Raw genomic sequence first — 26,955 nt, 5'->3', positions numbered from 1 at the left:
GTGTGACTATGCCAAATTTTGTGGCTGTAGCTGCGACGGTGCGGATGCCAATCCCGGACATACATACTTACATACATACACATACTTGAGCTTTATATAATAGATGGGTCCCACATTGCCTTTCATAAAATATAATGGACACCACATTACCTTCCATACAATATAATGGACCCCACATAGCTCTCCATATAACATAATGGGCCCCTCAATGGACTCATTGATTAAAAAATAAAATACTCCCCTCTTCCCGTTCACAGCTGCTCCGGTGCTCTCAGTTCTTCTCAGTTGATTTCAACTGTATCAGCATCACGGATGAGCCAAGTACCAGTGTTGGCACTGGGCTCTCCAGACTCATGGGCTCCACTGCGGCTGTATCGTCGGCCGCCATTGGCGGTATGCCACTGTGTGGGAGATCTGCAGTATATATATGTACATAACATAGGAGACAATAGAACTGCTGTATAAACATCAGTTAGGAGACACCAAATCTGCTGTGTATACATCACATAGGAGACACTGAGGCTGCTGCATATACATCACATAGAAGATACTGTGACTGCTGTATACATGACATCGGATACACTAAGACTGCTGTATATACATATCCATTTTGGCTTTATGGTCTGCCACCATTGGCGGTAAGCCACTGAGTGGGAGGTCTGCAGCATATACAGTACATGTAAATCACATAGGAGTCAATAGGACTCTTGTATAAACATCAGATAGGAGACACCAAAACTGCTGTTTATGCATCACATAGGAGACACTGAGGCTGTTGCATATACATCACATGGAAGATACTGCAACTGCTGAATACATGACATAGGACACACAGATACTGCTGATTACATCACCTAGGATACTCTGAAACTGCTATATATACATCACATAGGAGACACCGAGACTGTTGTATCTACATGACAGGAGACATTAGGGCTGGTGCATAAATATCACTTGGGAGACACTGGGGCTGCAGCATATACATCACATAGGAGACACTGGGGATGGAGCATATACATCACATAGTAGATGCTGGGGCTGCAGGATATATATCCCATAGGAGAGACTGAGACTGGAGCATATACATCTACTAGGAGATGCTGTGGCTGAAGGCTATATATCACATAGGTAAAAAGGGGCTGGAGCATATATATTACATAGGGAGACTGGGTTTGGAGCATATACATCATATAAGAGACACTGGGGCATAGTCATCACATAGGAGACACTAGGGCTGGAGCATACACATCACTAAGGAAAGATGCTGGGGCTGCAGCCTATATCACATAGGAGACACTGGAGCTGGAGCATATGCTGTACATCACATAGGAAAAATGGCCTGGATCATATATATCACATAGGAAAGACTGGAACTGGAGTATATACAGTACATAGGAGATGCTTGAGCTGGAGCATCACGTAGGAGATGCTGAGGCTGCAATCATCAGTGGGATAGGAGCTAAGAGTGTGCTGACTCTACTCAAAAAGTACATCCTCACGCACGCTGACACTGGCTAGTGTCAGGATATAATCCTTCATTGCATATGCAGCAGCGTTAAGTAGTGAAAGCCACGTGAGCGTGCTGGCAGTGTAAAGAGCATTAAAGAGCTGGCGGACACCAAAATGAGCACTGTGGTCCCCAGGAATGTGCTCGGGGGCTTGAGAAAAGAACATCGAGAACCGTGAACCCTAATTTAAAGGATAGGAATACCTTTAGTGACTTTTTTTTTTTTTACCTAAATGCGTGTATTTTGGGATAAAAATAATTTTTGCACCTGAGTTTCATTAAATTTTTTGCACTATTTGACTTTTCCAGGCCTTTTTCTCTGCTGTACATACATTGCTAGATGCAGAATAATTTAATTGAGAATAAGACAGTGAGCTGGTTCTGAAGGGAGTTTGTACCTCTTTTATGTATCTTTTTCTGGTGCACAAGAGCCACTTGATTCGAGTTATGACAGTTTGCTATGGACAATAGCTGTTTTGTTTGACTGAGCTGGGGTTAGTTCAGCCATGTATGAGTAGCCAAAGTATCTCCTGTTTAGTTAGCGCCTGGACAAGGCTAGGGATTTATGTTAGAGTTGGTTTTGGTGCTGTGGAAAGCAATAAAAACTGCATGTATTCAGGACCAAAACGGAATTGTCTGTGTCAATGCTACTTAAGGCCTAATGCCTACCAGAGAGAGTGAATTCACACGGGGGGGTTTCTGCTGTTTCGGCATATCAGGGGGGTTGCAAATGTGACATGCCATTCAACATCTATTCCAGCCAGATTTGCGTAACAAAAATGAAAGAGCACTTCTTCCCTTCCGAGTACTGCCGTGTGACATAATATTAGCTTTTGACCACATGTGGGATTTCATCACAATCGTGAGAAATTGTACTACAAATTATAAGGTCCATTTTTTTTGTTGTTTTTTGTAAATTTACAAATTTGGAGCTAAAGCAACATTTCACTAGAAAAAAAATAAATTTTTAATTTTCACATCCGACTGCTGACTGCTTAGGTACCTTAGGGGCTCTGTAAGTTTGACATGTCCACAATCAACAACAGCCAAATATATACTCCAAAAATCAAAAATGGCTTTTTCCCTTCCAAACCCTGCTGTGCTACCAAACAGCAGTTTCTGACCAACTATAGGATATTGACACATTCAGAAGAAACTGCATAGTACATTTTTGGGGATCAATTTTCTTTTGCTTGTGAAAACTAAACATTTCCGGCTTATGCAATGTTTGAATAGAAAAAAATTATATTTCATTTTTTTAATTCCACTTTGGCTTAATTCCTGGGAAGCACTTGAAAGGTTAACAAATTTCCTGATAGCAAATTACAATATGGGGTGCAATAATTAAAATTATATCACTTTTGGTGCTTTTCAATTATATAGACCCCTCAAAGTCTCTACAAATCTAAATTGGCCTGTAAAAAAATAGGTTTTGCAAATTTCCTAATAAAAAAATGAAAAATTGCTGTCTTTTAACACTGCTCACATCCTCACAAAATAAACGGACATTTGAAAAATGATGATGTTGTAAGGTATGCATAAGGGAAATGTTAATAACTTTTTTGTGTAGTGTGACTTAACTGGTTTAAGGATAAAAGCATTTAAAGTTTAAAAAATGCAAATGTTTCAAAATGTTCATCAAATTTCAAATATTTTCATGAAAAAAAACATAAAATGTGTCAATCTACTGCTAGCATAAAGTACATTGGGTCATGTAGAAGACATCACCTATAAAAAGAGAAATGTGTTTTGAACACATACAGAACCTTTCACAAAATGACCATTTCTAAGAAACCATTGAACATATGCCTTTGTATTCTTTGAGATTCTTAACCCTAAATCTTTCAGAGGAATGAAATATTTAGTGTATTTTTTTATTGCAGCTGAAGATTTGTAGATGGTCCTGTAGATTGGAAATTCTGCTTTTAAAATATAGATTTCTGAGATTTACTGCTATGCTTCTTTTTTCACCACAGTTAAATTGCAGTAAGCATTCAGTTTCTCAGGTTTTGGTTTATATTTCAGCTAGAAAATGTTACTTACCTGTAATCACAAACTATCGGCATGCTTATAGCTTGCTTCATTTAGAGCAAAGAAAGCTGGAGGCTTTTATCGATGTGTCACCCTAGGGTCCCAGAGAATTTTACATACATATTAACTACTATAAAAAGAAGCTTTTTAAGAAAAACTTTTGAAAAGTCTGACGACACAGCATTTTATCTTAATTATCCAGTCATTGACCGTTATCTATATGTTGACTTTTGAATGTATGTGTTTGCTTCTGGTTGGTCAAGAAAACACAGACTTTTGTTCGTAGAAGCCTGTAATATTGACTTGTAAGTTGACAATTGATGTAACATATTGTGCTTTTATCCTTGACTACTAGAGACGCAGGATAATTGAACAATGATGTTTGCTGCTATGTTGATTACACATTGTCCAGGCCAGCTAGTTTGTTGACTTGAAAAACAGAGGAGGAAAAACTATGCAAATAAATTAAATAATTAAATAATGCAAGTTGATTTTGCCACTATTCTTCCCCTTTATTTCTGGATGCTGGCTTGAAGGACAGTTCTTAATTATAAAAAGAGGCTATATGCACCTCTGTAACAGATGCCTCCATATACAGATATACATCCAGATATCCAAACATCCAAAGAACCTGAAACTCTCTGCAAGACAGCAGCCAAGACATCATGGCTCCATTACAAAGGACACAGATCTGTCATTCTACAGGATGCCAGCTTAGTGGATCACTGCCCAGCTAAAATAATTCAGATCTGCTCCATTGACTATCGCTGAACCTTGGATATGTTTGGTGTAGTCAGGATTTGGACCCACCGGTCACCTGAGCCCCATGGATACATTTGTGAAAACCAGGGATGGGACCCACCTGGCTCCATGGAGATGTTCGGAGAAGCCAGGTTGTGTCCCTTTGGTCAACAGACCTTTTACCTCAATGGACTGTCATCTTCCTAAGCTTGTCGTTACCTCCTCTCTGTCCATGCCACAGGTGGTTTTTTTGTCTGTTTTGTGGTTCAATAAAGTATTGCCACACTGTTTTAACCTCACCAGTATGTTGTCTGAGTAGTATTACGCCAATGGTAAAAGGAAAGCAGGCGTTCAGTGGGATGATCTCTGGTCCATGTAGTTTCGGTTAACGGACCAGGGCACCCACTGACCCACCCCTGTCTCCACAGTCTGTACAGGAGAGTGTCCTCTGGAATTTTTGGTATAACTAATTTATATAGTCTTAGACTCACATATAGTATTGATCTCATTTTCATTATTTCTGAGCTCACCTCTTCTCTGCCTCCCAGCTTCCAGTTTGCCCAGGGGCAGTGCACTCTTGATGACTGACAGTTCAAACCAGCAGCATGCTCGAGCCAATAGACTGAACTTTATGCTCCTTATTGCAGCTTGCCTATGTAGCATCAGAGGAGCGCAGGGATACCAAAGCAGGCAAGGTCCATCAATCCGGCCATCTTGGGATCGACGCTTGCAAGCTGTTTAGCAAATTTTATAGTTTACTGCTCCTTGCCAAGGAAACCGGCCACTCTGATAGACAGCAGAGTGACAAATAACCAAGTAATGAGAAGTAAACTATAAAATAAAAATTCCCACTCTTCCTAAAAAACAAAGGGGATATTTAATAAGAAATAAATTGCTTGTTTTTACCAGCACTTTATAATTTTAAATATTAACATGGCACAATCATTTAAATGCTTATTGTCAAGAATATATAAAACAATATGTAGTTTTAATGAAACTTGAAACATCACATTTCCCATACACTTTTATCAATTTTGTTGTCCTTCTCTGCATTCTTTCCAACTAAGCTATTCTTTTGAGAAATGAAAAAGGTTACGATTATGTCGGTGTCTCTTTTCTTTTGGTGAATGTATCCTGCGGACATAGAAGCATTAGTTTGGCACTGCGGGCTGCTATTCAGTCTGTGATTTAAAAGTACAACCAAAACCTTCTCCATTAGTGTATTCAACCTGGAAATGGAACAGATTAATTTTTAGTATTACAGCAGACAAAACAGAAAATTTCCATATAGCATAAGTGCTCTTTCAGATGAGCGTATTAGAAAAATAAAAATTGGATAGCGCAATGACCAAAGAAATTCAATAGGGCTGTTTAAATGACAGTTACAGCATGAACCTATTCTCATACAGTATATGGGATCTACTCAAGTCTATGGGTGTGCTAAAATAATCGGATCCAATATGGATCATCCATACAGCAACCATTTTTATGGTAACATTGCCATTATCGACCTAGGAAACTGTATTTGATCATGTACATTTTAACATTGATATATAAAAAGGCATGTAAAATATGGACACATGGATGATAATATGAATAAAAATCAATTGAATTTTCTGGATTAAACTTAGACAATTTTTCATACTCTCGTCTGACTCCTGCCTTAGGCCACGGTCACACGTTCAGTATTTGGTCAGTATTTTACGTCAGAATTTGCAATCCAAAATTACGAGTGGGACAGTCAGAGGATAAGTATAATAGAAAAATGTCACCACTTCTGTATTTATCACCCACTCCTGGTTTTGGCTTACAAAAACTAATGTAAAATACTAACCAAATACTGAACGTGTGAACCTGGCCTTATACTGTATTTACTCTAGTGACTTTATTTACATTCCGGAAAGAATTGTAAATGCGTAACGTTTTCTTACTTGTGTGATGGAAATACATACATTTCATGTAGATCTCACTTGCATGTATTCTCATACTGTATTTACATATATATAATCACAGCTATCATGAACTCTATAATCAATTGCTCAGAATGACCCAGTGACCTCGTGAGCCAGCCAGCGAGAACCAGACTATCTTGTGATATTTCTCTAGACATGGGAAAACAGGAACTAGCACCAGATGTTCAAACTGATGTCTCTATTTTTGTTGAATAGCAGGAAAAGGCATAGCTAAGCATATATTGCTAAATAAGCCCTTTTTTTTTAGATATCTTCCATGTACTCAAACAGCTAATAGCATTGAAGCTCAACCTTTTGTTAATTAACTAACCACTCCTTTCTATACATAATTATAAAACCATGTATGTGCAATAATGATGGAATGTTATACTGCTATTATCTGTGTACAATGTCATCATTCCTTGAGCACTCAAAAAAGACTCTGTTTTAATTGGGAGCAACCGCAGCACACACAGGGATAGATTTATCCTAACCAAATTTCCATAAGGTGGTCTCAGCAGAATCCATTCTATAAGGAAACCTGTGCCATCTGTGGGGCACCCCGCTCCCTACAGGGAGAAGGCATCACTAACCCAAGCATGCCCTCTCTGGCTGCAGAAAAGAGGAAGGAATCTGCCCCTTCCTTCTCTCTCCTCCCTCCTCTCTCTTCTCTCTCTCCTCTCTTCCCTCCTCACGTCTCTCTCTCTCCCCTCCTTCTCTCTCCTCTCCCTCCTCTCTCTCCTCTCTTCCCTCCTCACATCTCTCTCTCTCTCCCCCTTCTCTCTCCTACTTTTCTCTCCTCTCCTCCCTCACCTCTCTCTCCTCCTCCCTCATCTTCTCTCTCCTCTCCTCCTCCTCTGTCCTCTCCTCCCTCATCTCGCTCTCCTCCTCCCTCATCTCCCTCATCTTCTCTCTCTTCTCCTCCTCGGTCCTCTCCCTCCTCTCCTCCCTCACCTCTCTCTCCTCCTCCTCGTCTCTCCACATTCTCCTCCCCTCCTTACTTTTCACATCTCTCTCTTTCCTCTCTTTCTCTCTCCTCTCGCCCACTATCCCTCCTCTCTCCCCCTTCTGGTTCACACCCCCCAAACTTCTTCTTCAAGCTCTCTCTCTCCCCCTCCTCTCAGTTCTTTGTCACCAGCTGGGCCAATGCCAAGTGAGGTGTCCCTATATCCACAGGGCACCTTCTCAAAAGTGCCAGTGCCAGCTATGATATCAGGAGAAGAAAGTGAAAATCTCCCTACACAAAACACCACAGGTAGCCCCCCGATACAACAGCCAGCAGAGCCCACAGCTTGGGGTGATGAGGAACCTACAGTAAGTACCAGACAAAGCTGCCAACATTTACATCATCATCAACGCAATCTCGGGGGGGGACATCCTCACACAAAAAGGCAACTGCTACGTGCAAACTTCAGCCAGTATGTGACCCAAACACACAATATTACAGCTTCTCCTCTGATGAAAATGAAGAGGGAACATCATACATGCTGCCCAGTACTAGGGAAAGAAACCAACAGGCACCAAGTAGGCAGCGGCAGGTAGAGCCAGAACCCTTACACTATGTGCCCTTCACCCCTAGTCAGGTGTATTCTGAATAATCTGCCAGACCCGGATATGGACCCCATGCCATTTTACCGAAGAATGCAGGAGAACCAGTGAACATATGCAGCAACCTGGAATGATCTCTGGGCCATAATGAAAATAAAAGCAGGTGAAGCATTCTGGCCAATCATGAAGGTACACTTCAAGCTTCCAGCAGAATTAGATGTGCACTCCTGGGAGACAGGATCAAAGCTAATTGAGCAGCTCAGAGAGTGGGCCAAAGCCAGACAAGCAGGGCAAGTCCTCAGCCTACATGACATGAGCCAAGACAAGACAGAGTCTGTAGAGACGTTTTATGGCAGAGTGATGCAAGTATTCCAAGATTTAGGCTTCACTATTCATTATCAGATACACAGACAAATGTTGACACATGCCTTTGTGCATGGACTAAGAGAACCAATCAAGAAACTGCTGATAGTGGCCAGGCCTGAGTTCAAGTCAATAGTAGTAGATAGCCTGCTCATAGTAGTCAGAAGGATTGAGTCCCACTCAGGTGTCATGTTCCATGCTGGATCATGACAGATAAAAAGTGCTAGTAACCTTTTTTTTTCCTTAAGCTGGTGGTTTCAGCTCTAGTTTTGCCCCCGGTGGCTGTTAGGGTCATTGCACTTGATGTTTTCTTTGCTTTGCCTTTTTGCCCCTGGTGGTCACTGGGATTATAGCAGCTTTTGGCCCCTGATCATTTGACCATTCCCTTTTCCTATATAGGGTCACATGGTCTATGAGCAGGTGTTGGTGATATTGCTCATTTCCAACCAAGACTGGTGAAGGAAGGAACTACAGAGAGCAGCTCAGGGGAGCTCTGGTGTAAAGTCTGGTGAAGGAAGGAATTACAGAGAGGTGTTCCTTGCAGCTCTGACAAAGCTTGGAGAAGTAGCAGCTATTCTTGAGGAAAGCTGCATTCTGGTGGTGGACTCTGTTGCTTGGAGCAATAGCAACAGAGCAAAGCTAAGTGGTGTTTCCCTCTTTGTATTTTTCCCTGGTGTGTATTAGTACAGCGGTGGGGCCAGTGCCTGCACCACCCAGCTCCCTAGCAAGGGATAGGTGTAGGGTGTGCTAGGGTGACAGGTTCCGGCTCGGCGACAGGAGAGGAGCCTGTATAGGGAACGTTAGGAGTGTGAGGGACACTGACTCAGGGGAGTGCAGGAGGTCTCCATGTCCCCGTTCCCTATCGCAGGGCCCACCGTTGTAATGGTTTCCCATTCCCCCGTGTCTTGTCGTTTTAGTTACCGGCCTGCGGGTCGTGTCATACAGGACAGTTACACGTGCCATGTCTTGTTGATTCAGTTACCGGCCTACGGGTTGTGTCACACAGGACGGGTCCTCGTGACACCATGAGTGTGGAAGACAGCCCCACTTATGTTGGCCACCAATGTGGAAGAGCAACTACCCCGCAGAGACAGGAGAAACATCAAGTGTTACAACTGTGGCAAACTTGGCCATTTCTGGAACCAGTGCAGAGCACCCCTGCAACCCAGGATATTGCTCAGAGGAACAGGCCAAGGAAGAAACACAGGAAGCAGTGAAGAACCCCGTCCATAGGACAGAGGCAAGCCAGGTCCGCAAGACATCACGCTCCTGACATGTGAAATCCCATCAGCGGACCCAAATACCTCAAATTACCCTGAAGGTGGACGGGGGTTGTCAGATCTTTCCTTGTGGACACTGGTGCAGACAGAAATGTGATGAGACATGTGGAACTCCTCAACCCCACCTGCCTATCAGAATCCTCTGTGTCTTGTGTGGGGATGGATGGTTGAGCCAGACATTCCCAGCTAACAAGCCCTTGAGCGTGTGGACACAGCCAGGACACTCCATCCTGTTCCAGTTTGTGGTGGAGACCTGCCCGCTCAACCTGCTAGGAGCAGACCTACTGCAGAAGCTGAAGGTGACCAAAGTGTTCCAGGAAGATGGGAAAATGACACTTTCTCCACCCCTGACCCAAGAAGAATCAATCATGCTGGTGGCCCTACAAGAGCCTCAAACAACCGGTGCAAGCCCACCCAAGGAGGTGCTGGACATAGTACCCGGAAGCCTATGGTCCAAGGGAGACTTCAAGTTGCGCCAGTGCGGGCGTCACTCAAGTCTGGAACCCCGTCCCCTCATAAGACTCAGCATCCCCTGTCCATCACCCAGAGTCAAACTGTCTCTGACCAACAGAAGGTCTAAGTGAACCCGCTGTTCAAGAAACAGCTTAAGAACTTTGGCATTGGCCAGGAAATTCAGCCCAAAGGGACCTTACCTGCTTTGTGAAATGGCTGTGCTGCATCCGGCTCCAGCGCCAGAGGATCATCTTGTACAGGATTCTGAAGGTGCTCCCTGAAGTTCATCCAGGCCCTGGACTGGAAAACAGCCACTCAGCTCTTCAAACTGAAGCACAAATGCTGACCTGAGACAAGCTGGAAGAAAGGAACGGCTGCTGGCCCATGCTGAGAAAAAAAGAAGCTGGTAAAGAAGATGTCCCAGCAAAGAGAACCCCTGGGATCAGAGCAGGTGTTAACACAGTGACCACCTTGGTGGAGAACAAGGAAGCCCAGCTGGTCATCATCTCTTATAAAGAGGATCCCAGTAAATGGCTTGTTTTCCTGCCGGCTCTGTGCCAGAAGATGGGAGTCCCTCACGGCATTGTGAAGAGAAAGGCCAGACTGGGCCGCCTCGTCCATAGGAATCATCATGCAGTCCCCGCTTTTCTCGGTCAAGAGGAAGACTGTGAAAGGAGAACCAGCCAGGTTCAGAATGGTGCATGACCAATTGTGCAAAATCCGCACACTCTGCTGTCAAATGTGCCAGCCACAGCAACAGTGCTCACAGTGATTTATCTGTCCAGTGCTTCCTTCAATGTTCCCCCTTCACCTGGACGACCAGTTCCTGTTTGCCTTCACGCACCAGGGGGGTGCAGAACACATGGACAGTGATGCCCCAGAGGGCCCAAAACATCCCTTCACATTTCACCAAAGCATTGTCCTCCATCCTCGTCAACTGGATGGCAAAACATGCAGAAGTCATCGACATCGCTAATTGCACAGCCCTTTCCTTGTCTCTTCTACTCTACCAGGCGGAGCAGCAACGCAAGTTCTGGAAAAACAAGGTACAGTGGTGTCAAAAGCAAGTTACGTTCCTGGGACACTGTATTGCCCGCCAGACAAAACGCTTGACAGATGACCGGAAGACCACTGAGGAGAAGATGGCTCCCCCAACAACTCCGAAGATGCTGCAGGCCTTCCTTGGTCTAGTTTCGTATTGCAGAACTTGGATCACTGATGCTTCAGTCTTAATGCAGCCTCTGTATGATTGCATCAATGCAACCCCATTCCTCCTGTCGTATGCAGCCTTCATCTCGTACAGGAAACTGATAGACTCCATAGTCTCTGCACCAGCTTTAGGCCTCCCTGACTACGAGAAGCCATTTCGTCTTTAACAAATGGAAAAAGAAGGTCATGCTACTGGTGTCCTAAAACAGACCCACGGAAGAAAACAGAGGCCTCTAGGCTACTTCTCAGTCCACCTGGATCCAATTGCAAGGGGGGCCCCTTCCTGCATAAAAACAGTATTTTCAGCTCCTGGACAAGGCTGCTGACATCATTCTTGGACAACCACTAGAGATACTGGCTCCGCACGACATCTCAGCAATTCTCTACCAGACCCAGCCAAAACATCTCTCCACCGCACGGCATCTTCGCCTCCAGTGCTCTCAGCTGTTGCCTGACTCCCAAGTGAGGAGGGCAGATACGTCTTCAACCACCACTCTACTCCCACTTCCAAGGGGGAATGCGGATACGGACTCTTCAGAGCAAAATCTGCAGGATACCGTAGATGGCTCCAGATTTGCAGATGTTGAAGGAAGATTCCACATGGGATGTGCAGTGATCAGCAATCAAGAAATCCTATGGTCCAGAAGATTATCACCTAGCTTGTCAGCCCAAGAAGCGGAACTGATAGCGCTGACGAAGGCCTGCCAGATTGTGAAGGACAAAACTTCAAACGTCTATACCGAATCCAGGTACTCGCATGGCATAGCACATGACTTTGGACCCATCTGGGCGGCAAGGGTCTTTGTTGTGAGTTCATTTTCCCCTCCGTCACTGAGGCCTGGTGAACTCCCTATTCTAGTGAAGGAAGGTAGTGAGCCTGATTATCAGACACCTGGGACTAATGAAGACGATTGGCTGAGTGGAGTCACTGACTGGATTTAAGGCAGCCTACGCCCTTTCTGCCCTGCGGGTGATTTCTCTGTGGACTCTTGGACACCAGTCTGATTCCTGCTCTCCTAAAGCTAAGTTTTCTGTTTTGCCTTTTTGCATCTAAGATTTGTTTTTGTTTTTCTTGCTTTTTGGATTCTGCCACTCCCTGCTGGAGTGTGCAGTGTTCCGTGAGCTCTGTCTTCTGAAGGTACCTGAGTGCTGATTTAGTTTTTGAAGCTTAGTTGCTTCAGGGCCATTTTTATATCAGCTTGTTGGCTTTTGTCTCTGATAGGGTTTTGGCTGATTGCAGACAGCAGCCTTCCTATCCGTTCCTATCTAGGTAGTTTTGGGCCCCGTCTTTGCTCAGCCTGTCTTTCTGTCTGTGTAAGTGTTTTCATCTTGCTTCACCGTCATTATATGTGGGGGGCTGCCTATTGCTTTGGGGTCTGCTCTGGGGCAGTTAGATTTCCCTTTTCCTTCTTTAGGCCTATGTATCTCTCCGGCTGTGATCGAGGGGTCTAGGTCATCGTAGGAACCCCCCACGGCTACTGCTAGTTGTGTTGATAGGTTCAGGGGTCTGCAATCTGATAGTTGCCAACTTCTCTGGTTTTCAGGACTTAGCTAGCATTTCTGTTTTTGCCTCCTACGGTGACTCAATCATAACAGAATCACCCGCCCAACCGCAGATCCTGGGGTACTCAATAGCAGGAAAGAATTGTGTTTAAAAAAAAAAAAAAAAAAAAAAAGGTGTGTGTATATTCTTTCCTCTATATCTCTGAGGCCGTAGGGGGAATTTTTTTTTCTCTCAATGGAGATAAAGCAAGTGTCTGATCGTGTGGAGCAGCTCGCTGCTGAAGTGCGAGGAATTTCCGCCTATCTTGCTCGTTCACATGCTGTTGAACCAAAGATCCCCACACCTGATGTATTTTTTGGGGATCGATCTAAATTTTTTGAGTTTCAAAAATAATTGTAAATTATTTTTTGCTTTGAAGCCTAACTCGTCAGGGAACCCCGCGCAGCAGGTTAAAATTGTCATCTCTTTGCTGCGCGGCGATCCCCAGGATTGGGCATTTTCTTTGAAACCAGATGACCCTATTCTGACTAATGTGAACGCATTTTTTCAAGCCTTGGGGTTGCTGTACGACGAACCTAATGCTATTGATCAGGCTGAAAAGACCCTGTTAGCATTGAACCAGGGTCGAGAATCTGCAGAGTTGTACTGTCAAAAGTTCCGAAAGTGGGCGGTCCTTACTACCTGGAATGATAGTTCCTTGGCTGCTCTCTTTCGGAAGGGTTTGTCAGAAGCCGTAAAAGATACAATGGTGGGATTTCCTGTTCCCTCTGGTCTGGACGATTCTATGTCTTTAGCCATTCAGGTTGATCGGCGTTTACGTGAACGCAGGATTACACGAGAGGTGTTGCCACCGGTTGAACAGACGTCTGAACCTATGCAATGTGATAGAGTTTTGTCTAAGGCGCAACGTCAGGAATTCAGAAGGCGTAATAAGCTGTGTTTTTTCTGTGGAGATGCCTCACATGTTATTTCTGTTTGTCCTAAACGTGAGAAACGCTTTGCACACACGTTTTCTGTTGGTGGGGTTCAGCCTAAGTTTCTTTTGGCGATTACTCTGATCTGTTCCCTGTCCACATTTTCCGCCAAGGCTTTTGTGGATTCGGGAGCAGCGCTAAACCTAATGGACTTGGATTTTGCTAAACGTTGTGGATTTCCGTTGACACCTCTGCAGACGCCTATCCCTTTGAGGGGGATTGATGCTACCCCTCTGGCTAAAAATAAACCTCAGTTTTGGACCCAGTTGGTCGTGCGGGTCGCCCCAGACCACCAAGAAATTTGCAGATTTTTGGTGTTGCATGGTCTGCATGATGCCGTTGTTCTGGGGTTTCCCTGGTTGCAGATTCATAATCCAGTTTTGGATTAGAAGTCTGTGTCTGTGATGAGTTGGGGTTGCCGGTGTACCTTTAGTGAGGCTCCGGTTTTTTCCACCTCTCCTCAGTCGCATGAGGTTCCTGACTATTTGGCGGACTACTATGATGTATTTAGTGAGAATGAGTCTGCATCCTTGCCTCCTCATAGGAGTTATGACTGTGCTATTGAACTAAACCCGGGGTGTAAATTTCCTAAGGGTCGGCTCTTCAATTTATCTGTACCCGAGCACGAGGCTATGCGGTCCTATATTAAGGAGGCGTTGGAGAAGGGTCATATTAGACCATCCTCTTCACCCTTAGGTGCCGGTTTTTTTTTTGTGGCCAAGAAGGATGGTTCTTTAAGGCCTTGTATTGATTATCGTGCCCTCAATAAAATTACTATTAAATATCAGTATCCGTTACCCCTGATTTCGGATCTATTCTCTAGAGTCAGAGGTGCTTGCTGGTTTACCAAGCTTGACCTCAGGGGGGCGTTTAATCTTATCCGCATTAAGCAGGGGGATGAATGGAAGACGGCGTTTAATACTCCGGAGGGACATTTTGAGTACCTGGTGATGCCTTTTGGGCTCACTAATGCCCCTTCTGTCTTCCAGTGCTTCATGAACGATATTTTCCGAGACTTTGTCGATAAATTTTTGATTATCTATCTGGATGATATTTTGATCTTCTCCAAGGATTGGGATTCTCATGTGGAACATGTTCGGACTGTGTTCCGGATCTTGAGAGAGAATTCTCTGTATGTCAAAGGATCAAAATGCCTTTTTGGAGTACAGAGAATTTCTTTTTTGGGATTTATTTTGTCTCCGTCAACTATTGAAATGGACCTGGCCAAGGTACAGGCCATTTATGATTGGGTTCAGCCCACTTCTTTGAAGGCCCTCCAGAAGTTTTTGGGTTTTGCTAATTTTTATCGGAAATTTATAGCAAAATTTTCTAGTATTGCCAAACCATTGACTGGCCTGACCAGGAAGGGTGCGGATGTGTTGAATTGGTCTCCGGAGGCGGTTGCTTCCTTTCAGGAGCTGAAGCGTAGATTTACCTCCGCCCCGGTTCTGCGGCAACCTGATGTCTCACTCCCGTTCCAGGTAGAGGTGGATGCTTCTGAGATTGGTGCAGGAGCGGTGTTGTCCCAAAAGGATCCGGTAACATCTAAAATGAATCCCTGTGCTTTCTTTTCCCGCAAGTTCTCTTCATCTGAACGTAACTATGATGTGCGGAATCGGGAACTGTTGGCCATGAAATGGGCATTTAAGGAGTGGAGACATTGGTTGGAGGGAGCCAAACATCAAGTTGTGGTCCTCACTGACCACAAAAATTTGATTTACCTAGAGTCGGCTAAACGCTTGAACCCTAGACAAGCTAGGTGGGCCTTGTTTTTTTACACGTTTTGATTTTGTGGTCTCTTTCCTTCCTGGAACTAAGAATGTCAAGGCAGACGCCCTCTCTAGGAGTTTCCTTGCTGATTCTCCTGTGGTGACCAAGCCTGCCACCATCTTAGGCGAAGGGGTAGTTCTTTCTGCCATCTCGCCCGATTTGAGACTTGCTCTGCAAGAGTTCCAGGAGGACAAACCTGAGCGTTGCCCCAGTGGAAAGTTGTATGTTCCTGACCAGTGGAAGAAGAGAGTGATGTCTGAAGTTCATTGCTCTGCATTGGCTGGTCATCCAGGTATTTTTGGTACTAGAGATCTGGTGAGTCGCTCTTTTTGGTGGCCCACCTTGTCTCATGATGTCAGGAATTTTGTGCAGTCCTGTGGGACTTGCTCCCGGTCTAAATCTTGTTCTCGCTCTAGTGGGTTGTTGATGCCTTTGCCGGTCCCCAGGAGGCCATGGACCCATATTTCAATGGATTTCATCTCTGATATGCCGGTCTCTCAAAGAATGACTGTTATTTGGGTGATTTGTGATAGGTTCTCTAAGATGGTTCATCTTGTACCACTCCCTAAGTTGCCATCTTCCTCTGAGTTGGTGCCTCTGTTTTTGCAACAGGTGGTTCGCTTGCACGGGATTCCTGAGAACATTGTATCTGACAGAGGAGTTCAATTTGTGTCTAAATTTTGGAAGACGTTCTGTTCCAAGTTGGGAATTCAGTTGTCCTTCTCCTCTGCTTTTCACCCTCAGACCAATGGGCAAACAGAGAGAACAAACCAGACCTTGGAGTCGTATTTGAGATGTTTTATTTCCGCTGATCAGGATGATTGGGTTTCATTTTTGCCCTTGGCCAAATTTGCTTTAAATAATAGAGCTAGTTCTGCCACTTTGATGTCACCTTTTTTTTGTAACTTTGGTTTTCACCCTCGATTTTCTTCAAGGCAGGTGGAGCCTTCTGCCTGCCCAGGTGTTGACACTGTGGTGGAGAGAATGCACCAGATCTGGGACCAAGTGGTGGATAAGTTATCTCTCTCCCAGGAAAAGGCCCAGCGGTTTTCCAATCGACATAGGACCATTGGTCCCCAGTTTAAGATTGGTGATATGGTGTGGTTATCATCAAAAAATATTGCTATGAAGGTGGCTTCTCCTAAGTTTAAGCCTAGATTTATTGGACCTTACAAGATTTTGGAGATTAATCCGGTCTCTTTTCGGTTGGCTCTTCCTGTCACATTTAAGATCCATAATGTGTTCCATAAGTCCTTGTTGAAGAGGTTTGTTGAGCCAGTTGTGCCTGAGGTGGCACCTCCGGACCCTGTATTGGTTGAAGGTAACTTGGAATATGAGGTAGAGAAAATTCTGGATTCCCGTCTGGCTAGACAGAGACTCCAGTATTTGGTTAAGTGGAAGGGTTATGGTCAGGAGGATAATTCCTGGGTCTCTGCCTCTGATATTCATGCCAAAAGATTGGTGCGTGCCTTTCATCGGGCTCATCCTGATCGCCCTGGTAGCGTTGTTGAGGGTTCGGTGACCCCTCCTCAAGGGGGGGTACTGTTGTGAGTTCATTTTCCCCTCCGTCACTGAGGCCTGGTGAACTCCCTATTCTAGTGAAGGAAGGTAGTGAGCCTGATTATCAGACACCTGGGACTAATGAAGACGATTGGCTGAGTGGAGTCACTGACTGGATTTAAGGCAGCCTACGCCCTTTCTGCCTTGCGGGTGATTTCTCTGTGGACTCTTGGACACCAGTCTGATTCCTGCTCTCCTAAAGCTAAGTTTTCTGTTTTGCCTTTTTGCATCTAAGATTTGTTTTTGTTTTTCTTGCTTTTTGGATTCTGCCACTCCCTGCTGGAGTGTGCAGTGTTCCGTGAGCTCTGTCTTCTGAAGGTACCTGAGTGCTGATTTAGTTTCTGAAGCTTAGTTGCTTCAGGGCCATTTTTATATCAGCTTGTTGGCTTTTGTCTCTGATAGGGTTTTGGCAGATTGCAGACAGCAGCCTTCCTATCCGTTCCTATCTAGGTAGTTTTGGGCCCCGTCTTTGCTCAGCCTGTCTTTCTGTCTGTGTAAGTGTTTTCATCTTGCTTCACCGTCATTATATGTGGGGGGCTGCCTATTGCTTTGGGGTCTGCTCTGGGGCAGTTAGATTTCCCCTTTCCTTCTTTAGGTCTATGTATCTCTCCGGCTGTGATCGAGGGGTCTAGGTCATCGTAGGAACCCCCCACGGCTACTGCTAGTTGTGTTGATAGGTTCAGGGGTCTGCAATCTGATAGTTGCCAACTTCTCTGGTTTTCAGGACTTAGCTAGCATTTCTGTTTTTGCCTCCTACGGTGACTCAATCATAACAGGACTTCATCACAGCAAGCAGGACAACCGTGAAGCATCATGGAGCCATCAGGGACCTGCTGGATGCTCTCCAACTTCCAAAAGTGGTGGCAGTGTTAAAAGTGAAGGTACACAGAAAATTGATCACAGTAGAGGCACGGGGCTATAACATGGCAGACGTGGCAGCCAAAGAAGCAGCCAAAGGAAGACAATATGGAGAAGTGGGAGAGGTCGTAGAGTCGGACGGCTACTGCATGACGACTGAAGACAAGAAAACCTGACAAAATGACGTCCGAGGATCTGTTCAAGAAGTTGCAGGACCAGACTCAGACTCCAAAGGAGGAGAAGGAAAGCTGGATGTTGAAGGGATAATATATGAAGGAAGAAGGGCAAAAGCACTGGACTCCAAAACCCTGTCTACCTCAAAGCTTTCGACTCCAAAACCCTGTCTACCTCAAAGCATTGGACTCCAAAACCTGTCTACCTCAAAGTATGTACCCTATGGTGGTTCAGTGGGCAAATGGGCCCCCGCACAGATTGAAGACGCAGATGAATGATCTGATTGGACTCCCACCTTAACAGCCAAATTTACCAGCAGCTGTTCGACCTCCGACAAATGCAACACTGGACGAGTGGGAAAAATCTGCCACACATCATCTGGCCAGAAGCTTTTCCAGTAAGGAACTAGTGGCGAAGACTACTGCAAAGAAGCTACTCTCAGAAAAAGTGTGCAGATACGGGGTTCAAGAAGTGATAGAGGGTGATCAGGGACCCACATTCACAGCAAACTTGACACGAGAGATATGGTCAGCAGTAGGGTCAGACTTAGGCCTACACACTTCCCACCATCCCCAAAGTAGTGGCAATAGACTAAATGGGACACTTAAGAGCAGCATGTTGAAAATTGCCCAAGAGACAAACAAACCATGGCATTAGACACTCCCATAGGCCCAGAAAAAGCTGTCACTAATATGAAATTTTATTTGGGTCTAGTCCCAGGTTAGGGGTATTCTTCCCTCAGCAGTTGACTATGCAATATGATACTTTGTCTGCTTGTGTAATTGAACTCACCAAGAAAGTTGCTAATGTCCATTCTCGAGTTTTTTTTTCATTGTCAGATCCAGAATTGGTACCTGGTATGCACGCCCTGAAGCCAGGAGACTGAGTGTTGGTGAAAAAAGTTTGTAAGGAGAATGCTCGATCCCAGATTTGATGGCCCTTCTCCAAGTGCTGCTGATGACACCAACCTGGAGGGAAGACCCACTTGGATCTATGCATCGCACTGCAAGAAAGCTATCATACCAGAAGATACACCTAAGCCAGAATGATGCTGTGGATACCATACCTGACCGAATAAATGAACTACCAGATGGAGAATACACACCACCGACTACATAGACTGCTAACTAAGAGACTTTGATTACAATGCAATGAACCCCCGTTAGGGACAGATTTCCTTACCGCCCATTTGCGAAAGTGTGTACAGAGGGGGGTGTATCCACTAGGCATTCGTTAGCCCACTGGCGGCATTAAAGAGTTGCAGCGCTTTGGGACAGGAGGTTAGGATTAGGGCAAGTGATATCTAAAGGGGGATTGTGATGGAAATATATACATTTCGTATAGATCTCACTTGCATGTATTCTCATATTACATATATATAAAATCACAGCTAATATGAACTCTATAATCAATTGCTCAGAATGACCCAGTGAGCCAGCCAGTGAGAACCAGACTATCTTGTGATATTTCTCTAGACATGGGAAACAGGAACTAGCACCAGATGTTCAAACTGATATCTCCATTTTTGTTGGATAGCAGGAAAAGGCATAGCTAAGCATATATTGCTAAATAAGCCCTTATGTTAGATATCTTCCATGTACTCAAACAGCCAATAGCATTGAAGCACAACCTTATGTTAATTAACTAACCACTCCTTTCTATACGTAATTATAAAACCATGTATGTGCAATAAACCATCAGAGTTCTGATGGAATGTTATGCTGCTACTATCTGTGTACAGTGTCATCATTCCTTGAGCACTCAAAAAAAGACTGTTTTAATTGGGAGCAGCAGCAGCAGCACACACAGGGATAGATTTATCCTAACCAAATTTCCATAACACTTGGCCAACCTGGTGCTGGTTTTCTTTCAGCAAACCGCATTCCGTTAATGAAACATTTAAACGTAGGTCTAAAAATCAGTCAGAGACACAAAATAGCAGGTCATTTTTATTTTGAAGGCAGAATTTATTAAAATCCATCCTAAACAAAAAAGTTACAAAAACACACTGGAGGTTACTATGTAGGAAAGCGAAGAATAGAAGGAAAGCAGACACAATGAAATATCTGATTGTTGCCATGGTCGCTGCTTCTTCTCTGCGCTCAGGTAACCACTATGATCGCTAACACAATTATTATTGCTTTCCCATATCTGCAAGTTGTTGTAATGAAAAAATGAAATGTTAATTGCTATCATCATTATACAGATATAATGCGACATCGATGTAGCTGCATAATCTTCTACACTGTTTGTTACTCCTCTGTTCCAGAACTTCAAACAAATGGGTGCTGCATCATTTTGGATATACAGCTCACTACAGATGAGTGCACCCCAGTCCTATCCTATTGCAAAACTAGTATCATACAGACAGCACACTGACCAATGCAGGTCACATTTTATTTTGCAATTACAAAAGAATTTTCCCTAACGTACTGTATTAGTGCTAAGATTAACCCCTTCACCCCGAAGCCTGTTTTTACCTTCCTGACCAGGACAATTTTTACAAATTTCTTTGATATGACTTGCATTTATTTGTTAAAAAAAATGGAAATTTGGAAAATGTTGAAAATGTCACAATTTTCAAACTTTTAATTTTTATGACCTTAAACCAGAGAGTCATATTGCACAAAATAGATAATAAATAACATTTACCACATGTTTACTTGACATCAGCGCAATTTTGGAAACATAATTTTTTTTTGTTATGAAGTTATAAAGGTTAAAAGTTGACCAGCGATTTCTCCAGTTTACAATAAAATTTGCAAAACCATTTTTTTAGGGACCACCTCACATTTGAAGTGACTTTGAGGGGCCTGTATGACAGAAAATACCCAAAAGAGACACCATTCTAAAACCTGCACCTCTCAAGGTACTCAAAACCACATTCATGAAGTTTATTAACCCTTCATATTTATTAATGACCTTGTAGGGGGCATAGAGAGTAGAATTTCAAAATTTGCAGATGACACTAAACTCTGCAGGGTAATCAATACAGAGGAGGACAATTTTATATTACAGGATGATTTATGTAAACTAGAAGCTTTGGCTGATAAATGGCAAATGAGCTTTAATGGGGATAAATGTAAGGTCATGCACTTGGGTAGAACGAACAAGATGTGTAATTATGTGCTTAATTGTAAAACACTGGGCAAAACTGTCAATGAAAAGGACCTTGGTGTATGGGTGGATGACAAACTCACATTTAGTGGCCAGTGTCAGGCAGCTGCTGCAAAGGCAAATAAAATAATGGGATGCATTAAAAGAGCTATAGATGGCCATGAGGAGAACATAATTTTACCTCTATATAAGTCACTAGTGCGACCACACTTAGAATACTGTGTACAGTTCTGGTCTCCGGTGTATAAGAAAGACATAGCTGAACTGGAGCGGGTGCAGAGAAGAGCGACCAAGGTTATTAGGGAACTGGGGGGTCTGCAATACCAAGATAGGTTATTACACTTGGGGTTATTTAGTTTGGAAAATCGAAGGCTTAGGGGTGATCTTATTACAATGTATAAATATATGCGGGGACAGTACAAAGACCTTTCTAATGATCTTTTTACTCTTAGACCTGTGACGGGGACAAGGGGGCATCCTCTACGTCTGGAGGAAAGAAGGTTTAAGCATACTCACAGATGCGGATTCTTTACTGTAAGAGGAATGAGACTACTTACTGTTTGCCACATGGGTTTTTTTTGCCTTCCTCTGGATCAACATGTTAGGGCAAATTAAGATAGGATATGGGTTGAACTAGATGGACTTAAAGTCTTCCTTCAACCTTAATAACTATGTTACTATGTTCAGGTGTTTCACAGGAATTTTTGGAAGGTGGAAGAAAAAAAAATAAACATTTACTTTTCTTTCACAAAAATGTACCTTTAGACCTAATTTTTTTTTTACTTTTGCAAGGGTGACAGGAGAAAATGGACCATACATTTTGTTGTGCAATTTCTCCTGAACATGCCAATACCCCATATGTCACGAAATAGACAGTCGCACTTAAAATGACTTGTTCTTGCAAAAAAATCTTTTTTATTTTTTATTTTTCAATCCACCAGATAGTGTTTCACCGCAGATCCCTGCCTCCCACATGTTATCAGCCCCTAACAGGACTTTAACAAAAAATGTTCTATCTTCCACTTTGAAACTCCTACTTAAGTATGGTTTAAGAAAGACCTATGGTTAGGTTGAAACGTAACCATACAGAATACACTTCAGGCATATTTTCTTATAACTGCAGTGAAACACTATCTGGTGAATTGAAAAATAAAAAATAAAAAGATTTTTTGAAAGATCAAGTCATTTTGAGTGCGACTTTGTATTTCGTGACTAATACCCCATATGTTGGGGAAATCTACTGCAGGGCTCGGAAGGGAAGGAGCGTCATTTCGCTTTTTGATTGTAAAATTTGCTGGTATAATTAGCAATTGCCATGTCCCATTTGGAGAGCCCCTGATGTGCCTAAACAGTGTAAACCCCCAAAAGTGACACCATTTTGGAAACTAGACCCTTTATGAAACTTATCTAGATGTGCATTGAGCACCTTGAATCCACAGGTGCTTCACAGAAGTTTAAAACGTAGAGCCGTTGAAATAAAAAAAATAACATTTTTCCAAAATAAATCTTTTTTAGCTCCATACTTTTCATATCCATAAGGGCAACAAGAGAAATTGCGCCATAAAATTTGTTGTGCAATTTCTCCTGAGTACACTGATACCCCATATGTGGGGGAATACTACTGTTTGGGCGCACAGCAGAGCTTGGAAGGGAAGGAGCACCGTTTAACTTTTTGAATGTAAAATTTACTGTAAAAATTAGCAGATGCCATGTGGCATTTGAAGAGCCCCTAATGTCCCTAAACAGTGGAAACCCCTCTCAAGTGACCACATTTTGGAAATTATAACCCTTTGGGAATTTATCTACAGATGTAGTGATGATTTTTACTCCATGGGTGTTTTGCAGAAACAGGCAGCAGTGGATGTTGCTGAGTGAAAATTGCAAACTGCTGTTGTGGTGACCAGTATGCTGTAGTGACCAGTATGTTGCAGTCACCAGTACATTATGCCCAGATCATGCTTCTGGAGACCCGCACCTTTAAATTAAGGGGGCTCTTATCACTACAGAAATGCCAAACATGTGGGCGCTAAATAATGTTTAGGCACACTGGGGCTTAGAAGGAAGGGGGGATTTGGATTTGGGAATGCAGAATTTGCTGAATTTCTTTGGGGAGTGTAAAGCCATTTAGCGTTTCCAGAGCCTTTGTGCTACCAGTAACATGGGAGCCCCTATATTTCCATTAACAGATGACAAACCTGAGTGAGGGCTTGATATTTTTGTGGATTTAGTTGAAGTTTTTGCTGGGAACATTTTACATAACATTTGGGATCACATTTATCTGGCGCTCTATGCTGAGCACTTACTTTGGGGTTTCCATCGAAATCTCTGAGTGACGTGATTCACATGAAACCACCAATTGATCCATTCACTCTAATCAGGCATCAGAGTTACTCTGGACTCCATCTGGCCTCTGTTCTGCTTTGTCCTTCTTTTCATAAGTGCACAAAACTGTGGCCAATGGCACTTTTATGCAATCCTAAAAAGACCGCCGAATCACAGGTCAGATGGCATTCACAGTGCCTCCACCTGCCTCATAGGGAATTTTCCATTGGGGTTCTATTTTAATCACTTATTTTCAGAGATTTACACAGAAATGATGGTGTAAGCGTTCAGGACAGTGCGCAGGATAAATGTGTGCCGAGCCTTACTGCAATCTTTGGGAGGCAGAATGAAAAAATCAGCAGCATGTGAAGAATTGGTTTTATTTATTTTTTATGCCATTCCTTATGTGGTATAAGCGATTAGGCGACTTTATTCTTCAGGTCGGTTCGATTACAGTGATACCAGATTTATATTGGGTTTTTATGTTTGACTGCTGTCACATACAAGCACAGAGGCACACGTTTAAGGACGAGTCACCTGAGTCAGCAACCACTAACCAAGTATATGGAGGTATCACCGACACTGAATGCAGGTACTGACAACATTAAATAGCCACCCCAAAACCAAAGAGAGGCGGACTGAATTAACCATCCTGTCCAGAGTCATGACACCCACATTGCAATGTCAAGCTATTTTTTTTTTTCCATAAATGTGTTTATTAAACTTTTCAAAATAAGGTACAACAATCCAGAAAGATGATATACATATGAATACACCAGAATATACAGACAGGTAAGATACAACATTGTGAGGGACAAAACAAGCTTGTAATCCTAGACATCTCAAATCAGACACGTCATGTCCATTCACATTTTAGTAACCTTTGGACTAATCATTCTGAGATTGTGTAGGAAAAAGGCAGATATAGAGAAATAAAGTCAAGAAGAGGGAAAGAGAAAAGAAGAGTGAAAGTGGGTAGGAAATGGGGGAAGGGGAGGGGAAACTAAACCAACCTCGGTCACAGCTACCCTACGAAAATTATGGAAGCTTAGTTAACCAGCCCGGAAACTCCTAACTCTCCTTGAATGTCTCCCAGAGGAACCACATTTGTCCCCGCTCGGTCACAGATTCGTCATCTTGAGCCATCAGCGACTCCATTCGGTTCACTCTATCCATCTCGGACACCCACTCCACCACAGACGGAACCCTTGTCGCTCTCCAGTATCGGGGGAAAATTGTTCTGGCCGCTACTAAGCAGAACCTCATAATTCCTTTCTTTATGGATGTTATAGACCCGGGAATCAGTGAAAGGAGAGCTATTTGAGGGGATGGCTCACAGCGAACGCCCGTCATCAAGCGAAAGGCTCCAAAAACAGCTTCCCAAAATGGCCGTAGAAGACTGCAAGACCACCATATATGAAGCATAGACCCCTCCTCATTGTCACATCTCCAGCATAAGTTTGAAATTGCAGGATTTATTTTATGGAGGAGCACAGGGGGATGACAAAGTACCATTAACTCTAAGTCGAGCTGTGGGGCCTTGATATAGTGCCAGAATCCTACCCAGTATGTCAGGTCCCAAACCAAGCTGTGTCAAGGCAGATCTCATAAAGGTCCATCCTAGACGATCAAACGCCTTTTCCACATCAATGGACAATAGACATACTGGAATTTTATGTTTACGCATATGAGAGCCAAGGAGCAATGTTTTTACAGTATTATCTCTAGCCTCCCTGCGTTGTACAAAACCAGCCTGATCCGTGTGAATGGAGCCAGGGAGTAGAGGGATTAGTCTTTTTGCAATTGCTTTGGCGTATACTTTTACATCAACATTAATTAGGGAGATAGGCTGATAATTAGCGCATAATAAGGGGTCCTTTCCTGGCTTGGGAATAACGACAATCGTGGCAGCTAAAATTTGGGGGGCAAAAGGGCAACTCTCAGAGGTAGAGTTGAAGAGTTTTGTCATAAATGGAATTGAATTTGAAGCAAATATCTTATAAAAGTTAGCCAGGAATCCATTCGGACCGGGGCTTTTGCCATTTGCCAGAGACCTGACTGTATCCAGTATCTCCTGTTCCGAGAACGGGGTCTCAAGGGCCATCACGTCCTCAGATGGAAGAGGAGGAATCGGAGTGCTATTTACATAGTTATGCACTCTTTCCTGGAAGTCGAACACAGCCATGTCTGCCAAAGGTCCTCTAAGGTTGTAAAGGGAGTTATAATAACCCCTAAATGAGTCTGCAATCTCCAAGGGGGAGTCGAGGGATTTACCTGACCCAGACTTAATGGTAGGTATATAGGTAGTAGGAATTCGTGGGTGTAAAAAGCGTGCAAAGGCCCTACCAGGCTTGTCAGAGTATTCGTATAGGTATCTGCGGAAGCGGTCTCTCTGTCTTGCTGTTGCTGTATCTAGCAATAAGCTTAAGTCAGTTCTAGCTTTCAACAGGTCAGTCATGACTTGTGGATTTTGTGACCTTTTGTGTTCCAACTCCAAAGCTTGGATGTGCGTCAACAAATTAGGAATGGCAGAAGCCCTTTCTCTCTTTAATCGTGCCCCCTATTGGATGAATACTCCCCGTATAACTCCTTTTAAGGCCTCCCACTGATATGACAAAGCTGTGGGGTCATCTTTGTGAATATTGAAAAAATCTGTGATTGCCATCCTGATTGCCTCCTGACAAGAGGGATTTTTGAGAAGCCCCGGGTGTAAGGACCAAGTCCATTCGTTCGATGTGAGTTCCGGAACCGTCAAGGATAGTAAGACTGGGGCATGGTCCGACCAAATCATCGTGTCAATTTGTGTCGTTGGGTGAAACGAGAGCAGCCCGTGACTAATTAAAAAATAATCTATCCTACTATACGAATCATGTGCCGCAGAATAGAAAGTATAGTCACATGTAGTGGGGTGGATCAGTCTCCAAATATCAACCAGTCTATATTCCGTTAGCTTAGATTTCAGACTCTCCAACTGGGAGGGGGAGACGGCCGACCTACCCGAAGATGAGTCCAGGACTCGATCCAATGTAAAATTGAAGTCTCCTCCGACAATTACTGCACCCTCTGCAAATGCCGAGAGGTCGCGTAGGTAAGCTTTACAAGTTCTGATCTGATCCTGGTTAGGGAGATAAAAATTAGCAATGGTAAATACATTTCTGATAATTTTAATCTTTAAAAACAAATATCTTCCTTGCGTATCAGATTTAGAGGCAATTACCTGAGCCTGTAGCGACTTGTGTAAGGCAATACTAACTCCTTTGGATTTTGAGTCTGGGTTGCCACTATGGAACCAGTGTGAGTAAAATTTATGGTTAAGTGAGGTATCAGATCTGACCTAAAGTGGGTCTCCTGCAGAAGCAGCACATGAACCCATTTCTTGTGCATGTGATAAAGAACCTGCGAGCGTTTTTCAGGAGTATTAAACCCTCTGATGTTCAAGAAACAAAGGTTCAATGTGGCCATCGTAAACTAGTACAAGAATCAGTAGTAGGACTAGGTGGTGGTAGGAGGGGAAGAGGTGTTGTGTAAAGAAGAGAAAGCACTTAAGAAAAAGGATTTAGAAGGAAGTTCTGAGGGAAGAATAGAAGAGAGC

At 43.6% G+C, this 26,955-nt stretch overlaps 1 protein-coding gene and 1 pseudogene across 3 annotated transcripts in view; both read left to right on the top strand.

Annotated features, from left to right (window-relative positions):
* Positions 1-26,955, top strand: part of GRIK4 (glutamate ionotropic receptor kainate type subunit 4) — a 781,551-nt gene that overhangs the window by 314,299 nt on the left and 440,297 nt on the right. The gene's annotated exons all lie outside the window — the stretch shown is intronic.
* Positions 9,206-10,812, top strand: LOC141073491 (large ribosomal subunit protein eL8 pseudogene; annotated as a pseudogene).

The sequence above is a fragment of the Dendrobates tinctorius genome, unplaced genomic scaffold, assembly GCF_039654945.1.
Source record: "Dendrobates tinctorius isolate UK_male_01 unplaced genomic scaffold, ASM3965494v1 ptg000303l, whole genome shotgun sequence".
Classification (NCBI taxonomy): Eukaryota; Metazoa; Chordata; class Amphibia; order Anura; family Dendrobatidae; genus Dendrobates; species Dendrobates tinctorius.
Note: the sequence above shows the minus strand (reverse complement) of the source record. Positions and strands in the feature narration are given on the sequence as shown.